The following is an 8,071-nucleotide window of genomic DNA, read 5'->3' on the forward strand; positions in this document are numbered from 1 at the left end:
TAAGCTCCTACCAAAAGTTGCATCATAGCACTGTTCAGTCCAGTACTTTTAAGGGCAAAGCCTGAGTGACCATAAAAAAAAATTATTTAGGTTTCTGTTTGTTTTATTTTGTATTCTTCCACTTCTGAGAAAGTTTAAAATAAACAATAAACATGTACTAAAAGTATAGGACTGTTTTATATCAGAAAAGGTGGAAGGATACACAATAAAACAAACAGAAACCTAAATAACAACAACACAAACACAACACAGAACTAACACTTTGCCCTCATGACCAAACCATGCCAACCATGGGTAAATCCAGCATTACACACACCCAGCTGTGGGTTATTGCTATATTGTTCTGAACAATTATGTTGTAGCAAAACCTGCTGTTCTGTTACTTTTTTTGTAAGATAATTATAACGATTTAGAAACTTTCCCTGCTTCTGATCTTTGTCTCCATATTTGTTTAGGATGTGTCCAAAATTACTGAAATCTAGAGGTATGTCTAAAAAGCCCTAGTTTTGAAAGTTCCAAGGTATGACCATTAGGGACCTGGAACCCATGCAAAAACCAAATGTTTCTCAGTAACAGTGCAAGACAATGATAATTTCTTTTAAGGCAACATTTTATCCACTTCTTTCAGCAAAATCTCTATGCCCTCCGAAAAATGAGACACATCGAGACATGTTTAGGACAAGAAACTTTTTGGCTTTCATTTACTTGGCTTTCTGTTCAAAAACTCTGCCTATACACTTAAATCATCTTAATATACAGGGGACCAATGGAAACAAAATTCTTCAAAGGCATACCATCTCAAGTGAACCTAATTACGAACAATGTTCCTTATATGGGGACTTAAATAGTTCATGGTCCTCATTGAAAGGGTCTGTCACACTTTCAGTGTTACCACTGAAATCCATGGTAAATAGAACTGAATCATATTAAGTAAATAAAATAAATATTTACCATCCTATGAGCTTCCTAGCTGAAGTTGTTATTGAGCTGTTATTAAGTGTTCCATATCTTGCCCATTTGTTCTCTTTATGGGAAGCAGTGTACCTCATTTTGGAGATGAATGATTGAGAGGTTATGTTCAAACGTGGCTCATATAGGGTTACCACCTGCCCCACTTTGGGCAGTTGTGTCCTGCAAAAAAATTGAAAATATGGCAAATGTCCTGAGATTTTAGGACAAACACATTTCCTATGTTTTATGTAACAGTTGCATAAAACAGTTATTTTGTATCTGAAACACCTAAATGTTATAAGAAACTGAATAAGTAACTGCAATGCTACAGGAATAAGCTATTATTTAGGCAAAAAAACTGAAGTTATGTCCTTTGTACTGGCCGTGGGTATGTTTTGCCCTGCAAAAACCAAAAATGTCCCACTTTGGGCATTTGAAAAGGTGGCAACCCTAGCGCTCATACCACTAAGCACTAGAAATCTGGACAAAACAAAACAAAAAAAATAATTGAGGGGCACATTTTAAATACTACCCTTGTAAACTTGGAATATTGCTAGAAATTAAGGATACAAAATAGTTTGCGATAGTACACACGCTCTGAAAGATGTGACGTCTGAAACTCTGATATATGTCACTTCTCAAAGACGCACCACCCCGAATACGTAGTAGCAAACTCCGTCCACCGCATCCCATCTCATGAATAAAACAGTTGATTAAGAGCTGGGTGCCTTCCCAATTGCCAACTTTTAAGTGCAATGGGGTTTAAAGAACTTTACCAGAAAACCGTAACTTTTACGAGGAATAGACCAAAAATGGTAAAAACCTGGACAGTTGAGCGGTTTGATGAGCATTTATCTTGAAGCCAATCCTTAGCAAAATTAAAAGTATGATATATCTTGGTAACACCCTCACATTTGTTTAAAATGTACTAAAAAATAAAAACTTCGCAACTCTATATAAGTAAATAATACATTTCACTGTTTAGTAAACACTTATTTTACGCATACAGCGTTTTCTGAATTCTTATGACAAACATGAAGTTAACAGCTGTTCTCGCAATTGGTAACGGAAATACTAGGAACGTATATTGTACTTGAAACATGCACATATGTTGCATTTTATATGTAAAATATGTGTAACTCTTCCCGTCGCATTTATAAGCATAGTATTACATATTTTTGAGGGGGATTGGCGGCTCTGAATAGTAGCCATAGTGACGTCAGTATTCCGTAACGCCGGGTCCTGAGTTTGGCGGTAGTTTTCAGTGTTTTCTAAGCCGGCACCTACTGGGGAGGGTGAGTTTGTTTATAGTTTAATAATCAGTGAAGATACGTTGTTATCGTCTTTGTACAAAATATATACATGTATATGTATATCTGTCATGATCCTTTGTCCTGATTGTCTTGCTTCATATCCTGTACTGTCTATTTGGCCCTTTGTTGTCACAGTACCTATTTATATTGGAAGTATTATGGGTAAATCCTCCAACGCTGGGACACAATGTAATAGTGAGTTATTCAGCACGATTAATATATGTCACTACGCGTTGTCTGAAGAGCACAGGAAATATGTAGATTTAGAGGCGTAATTTGTTAAATTCCAGGAATTTGACTGCAGTCATAATTGTTTAGTGTTGAAATTGTGAGACATAAGGAGAGTTTTAAAAATCCGGGACTACTGGCAAGTATTCTGATTCGTTTGGAGTGCATTTTAGCAGGGTAGTTTACAAGAAAGCAAATAACACGGTCTGTACCCCCTCCCTGAGACTGAGTAAAAGTGAAATAAAAAGCAAAAAATATTCGCTAAACTTAGTTCAAGTGCAGTATTACACTTAGCTCTGAACTGGCAGCAAGGCACTGTAAGTTCGTTCACTAAGCTTTATATGCAGTTCAGCAGATGTGCACAGTAGACCTTGCCTTGTCATGCAATGAAGTAGTAAACATCTTTTAGTTAGTTAAGGTAGGAATATAAAAGTGACACACACCACTCTGGGCTATCCTTGACCCCGATGTATATACATATAAAAAAAAGGAAGCCACTCTGGTGGTCCCCTGCCATAAACAAACTCTACAACAGAAGAAAGAAACTTGTTGCAAAAAAAAAAAAAAAAATCCCATGATTGGAGGAACTCCCTGTTCGGCCTCAGTAAGAAGCTGAGATCCCTCATAAAATCCTCCAAAGCTAGTTATAAAAACAAAATCGCCACTGATTCTAAAGGCAACCACAAAACATTCTATAGCTATGTCTAGAAACTAAATGGCAACACTCAGATTTGCTCTGAGTTACAGCACAATAGCACTAAATATACAGAACCAACTGATATTGCCAACATCCTGGCAGATAGGTTCAGTGCTAACTTTACCCCCTTCTCACCCCCCTAAAGGGCCCATGTCTATACTAGAAGAATGCAAAGTTCCTGTAATCACGGCTGCACAGGTAAAAACCACAGTCTCCTTAGCCAAGAACACAGCATCCATGGTACCTGACAACATCCCAGGCTGCGTTCTACACAAGCTACAGAATGAACTGGCACCCCACCTAAGCACCATGTTCAATCATAGGTTCACCTCAGGCTTTGTACCCACTGAATGGTGCACAGTGGCGGTTATCCCACTCCACAAAGGGGGAGTCACCATGGACCTTGGGAACTACCGCTCAGTTAGCCTACTGAGCCTGGTCTGCGAGGCCATGCAATGTATAGGTTCATAGGTACTAGGCTATCGGCCCAAGGGCCTACGTAAGCCTAGCCAGCAAGGTCCCATAGCTTACGCCGCCCACGAAAGTTATTTTCCTGTGCCACTGTCGAGCAGAGACACAGAAGTGATCTCCGGGGTGTATTTCCTATCCACTCATCAAGATTTTTCTTGAAGAGTGCCAATGAAGAACTTTGCTTGACATAGATGGGTAGCTTGTTCCAGAGTATGGAACTTATAAACAAAAACATTGGTAATCTCCAAACTCTGGACCCCACCCATTTCTGGTTTGTAAAAGGCAGATCATGTCTCCAAAACCTGATAGACTTCTTTGAAGTAGTCACCAAAGCCGTAGACGAGGGTAAGGTGGTTCACAAAGCCTATCGAGATCTCGCCAAGGCTTTTGACACCATCCCCCACTCTGGAATTATAGATAAACTCATTAAACTAGGTATAAATCCGTATGTCACAAGATGGGTTGCCAACTGGCTCACTGACAGAACCCACACTGTGAAAGTAGCAGACTCCAAATCTGACTTCAGACCAGTGACAAGTGGAGTACCACAGGGTTCAGTCCTGGGTTCTCTCCTATTTGGTATCCGCTTTTCTGAAGCACAGGCTAACAAAGAAGGTCTTTGGCTAACGAAGTTCGCAGATGACTGCAAACTAGGAGCCATAATCGAAACTCCTAACAATGTGGACATCCTACAAAAAGGCCTCACTGAGACAGACGCCTAGTGTCAAAGCCATGGCCTCAAGCTCAATACCAAAAAGTGCATTGTCATCCCCTTTGGTAAAAACTCTGTACCCATGAGCTACCACATAGGTGGTAGTCTACTTAACACCAAAAGTGTGATAACAGACCTTGGGACACAGGTGGACAGTAGTCTCTCCTTTGATAATCACATCGCCACAGTAGTCAGGAAATCCTTCTACATGGTACACCTCATCACAAAAGGTTTCTCATCCAGGAAAAAAAGAGGTCATTGCTCCCCTCTACTTGTCGCTTATTAGACCCATTATAGAGTACAACGTCCCTTTTGGTATGTACCTGACAAGACATCTACAACAACTGGAAAGGCCAAAGAAATACCTCACAAAGAGGATTACAGGGCTCAAACAGATGCCCTACGCAGACCGTCTCAAAAAACTCCAGCTTTACTCCGTAGCATATCACCTACTCAGAGGCGATCTCTGCCTAACATACAAAGCTATGCCAAACCCAGAGCTGTTGGACATGCTCCACTTAAAGAAATCCCAATCCCTCCGAGCTACACGCTCTTGGGACCCAAGTCTTGTCACCACAATAAGCAGAACATGCTGGAGGGATAGATTCCTGTCCCAGAGACTTCCCATACTCTGGAACAAACTACCTATCTGTATCAAACAAAGCTCCTCGTTAGCACTCTTCAAGAAAAATCTTGATGATTGGACGGGAAGTAGGAAATTCACCCCAGGGATCAGCAATATGGCTCTGCTCAACAGGGGCACAGGAAAATAATTTTCTTGGGTGGCGAAACCAGAGTACCTTTTTGGCTAGGCTTATGTAGGCTCTAGGGCCAGTAGCCTAGTACCTACCTATGAACCTATATGCACTTATGTCTAGTTGGTTAGACCTTCTTTACAGTGGAGATTCTGAGAGAAATGCTTCGAGTAATTGTATAATTTGAAACGTTATGAGAATTCTGGTATACACCTTAGCCATTATTGCTGCACATAATTTAAAGTATGCTTAAGTAGGGGGGGGAAACAGCTTATATATGTTGTTGAGTTACTCATTTATTTTTGTCAATAGTGTTTGTCACATTAGGTATGGCCTATTTTCAGATGATACCAGTGAAGCTATTCTTACTGACTGGGGGGGGGGGGGGGGAGGTCACTAGAATGCAAGATAAATTCCCTGAGCATCATGGATGAAGGGTGTAGTATTCTTTAGTGTTACTTTTTCCTATGTGAGATTTTTTTTTAGGTTTATAATAATTCTGAATATGTAGCAAATTGGTGGAATTTCTGCTTTTTGATGCTACTTGTATGATCTAATTTCTACTTCGAGTAATACACCCCTGTCCAACATTGGGGACATTTTTGCTTCACTTTTTCTTGGGCATGGAGTCAGCCCAGACAGTGTGTGTTTCAATAAATATGGAGACTGCTACAGTTCTCATCATCACCTTGCAGGAGGTTGGGTTAATGATTGGACAGCCACCTGAAATAGATAATCTGGAAGGTGATGTCCTTTTTATGGGTGATGAAGGTTTGTGGAGTAATACAGGTTACATAGTTTGATTATTTAGATTTCATGACCAGGTAGATCACTGATCAGTATGGAGCTACTTCATATTCAGCCTGGGAGAGATGGAAGTATGTGCAAAATATAGATAACATCAAATGCAAGAAACATTTAAGTATACTTTGATATAAAAGAATTAACTGTTGCAAAACATGAAAGTTTATAGGCACACACTTCAAGTTATTTTGATGAACATTTAAGAAATGAAACAAAAAGTAGTTCAGAAGTGTCATACTTAGGTTTACAGGTTAGAAGACAGCACAGCTGTTTGAATAATAACTAATAAAGTGAAGGTGGAATAGGAATACAGTTTATTTATAGATAAGGAAGTATATCTTTGATCTTGGAATACTGTAAGAAACTGCTGAAGGCTGAGACACTTCTGAGGTTCAGTGATCTGTGTGACTTTATTGTGCTTAAAGCATTTATATTTAACATCACATTAACCACATTTACTATGTCCTGGTGCAGGTGGCACCTACAGTTTGCGGAGTGCCCTAAAAGATTTCTGGAGGTGGGCTAATCCTAGGCTACTGCAGTAGTGATCCGAGAACATCTGTAGTTTCAGTAAGCTTCTGAATTTGGTCAAGGATGAACTAGTCTGAAGGTGCTAAAGCTAGTATAAGGGTGCTGACTTTTATTTGGAGAAGATGAGGACAAGATTCCTGGAGATCATGCAGTATACAACTATTGAAATGTTTTCTTGGGATTTGCTAATATGTAACTGAATGTGATAAACCTGACTAATAAATTACCATGTCAACAGTTAGTATAATGGGGAGCTGTGGTCATTTGGGTATTAATATACGGAAAGAAGACAAGGGGGTAAAAATTTGTCTGATCCTTCAGATATACAGTTGATTGGGGTTGGTATTAGTAACATAGATTGTTGTTACAGAGAATTCACAGTTTAGAATGGAAACCTTATAACCATTATGTGGCATTATGATCCACTAGCTAGTAGGAAAACGTGGAAGTAGTCGTCTGTCAATAAAACTGAAAGAAATTGGAAGATCCATGAATACTGCTATTAGTTTATGACTACAGTTTTCCAGATAATGGGGAAGGAATTCTAACACATTGTATGTTTAAGTGGAAAGATGATAAACTCACAATAGGCTTCATACACAGAGTGCAGATCATCTTGTGTAGATGGTGCTTCATTAGAATGTCTCTTGAGGAGAGCTTGCATTTGTTTGTCTGTTATTATCCTGAAGAAGAATTTGAGTTGTGTATTTTGCAATGGGCCGAGGGGAGGGAAGTTGATTACATTCTTTGAAAAAGTCTTCAGCAATGATGGTGTGTTTGTGTGGGGGAATTAATGCGGCTTATAAGTTGTTAGTTTTTGGATCTACCTATGAGTTGGATAACTTGATTCTTTATTTATTTGGTTCGTTGAGAAGGATGGTTTGGATATTAAATGTGGATGGCTTTATATCATCTGATATATTGGCTTGGTTGCACAGGATCTGTGGTGGCTTTTGAGAATGTGTCTAGTGGGGCGGTGCTTCTTTTTTGAATTTTATTAGAGCTTTTAATTTTATCTTTGTGAAAATGGGATGATAATGAGAAAAAGCTGTTATAGAGGTACAGAAGAGTGAGGATTAATAGTATAAGCAGTTTGATTAGATTCTTGACAGGATAGGCTAGCACTTCAGTCTAAGCTTGTGATGGATGTTTTTGAGATGCATGAAAGATTTGGCCCTAAACTAAATTTTGATGAGTAGCTAAGACTCCAGGATTATTTGGAAGGTAATGGGGCTGTGATTATTCTGTGTGGGTGAACGAATAGGGATTTGGGGAAACTGTATGGAATATTAGTTATTAGGAGATTTAACAATGAATGATTGCCTGAGTGAAAGTTTAGTCTATTTGGCTTAAAGATTGTCTGGATTAACCCTTGGTCAGCTAACCAACACCAGAGTTCAGTTTATTAAGACAAAACCTGTTCAAGTTGAAGTCACCAAGTATGACTAGGCATTTAGTGTGGGCAACCGACTATTTTAGGATGGAGAACAGCTTACCTTTTAGGTGGGAAGAGAAGCTGAAAATCAAGCAAAAGCAAGGTGAAGCAGAGTACCCTTTTGTAATGTGATGCTTGCAACTATCCAGTTAGGGTTAGGCAAACTACTTTTTT

General features: G+C 39.2%; 1 protein-coding gene across 1 annotated transcript in view; it reads left to right on the forward strand.

Moving 5' to 3' along the window:
- The first annotated feature begins 2,157 nt into the window (after window positions 1–2,157).
- Window positions 2,158–8,071, forward strand: part of MCM10 (minichromosome maintenance 10 replication initiation factor) — a 948,221-nt gene continuing 942,307 nt past the window's right edge. Inside the window, exon 1 of the mRNA XM_044087964.1 lies at window positions 2,158–2,246. The gene's annotated coding sequence lies outside the window, so the exon portion shown is untranslated. The remainder of the gene's footprint in view (window positions 2,247–8,071) is intronic.

Source organism: Protopterus annectens, chromosome 11.part0 (assembly GCF_019279795.1).
Source record: "Protopterus annectens isolate FY-2018-M chromosome 11.part0, PAN1.0, whole genome shotgun sequence".
In the NCBI taxonomy this organism is placed as follows: domain Eukaryota; kingdom Metazoa; phylum Chordata; order Ceratodontiformes; family Protopteridae; genus Protopterus; species Protopterus annectens.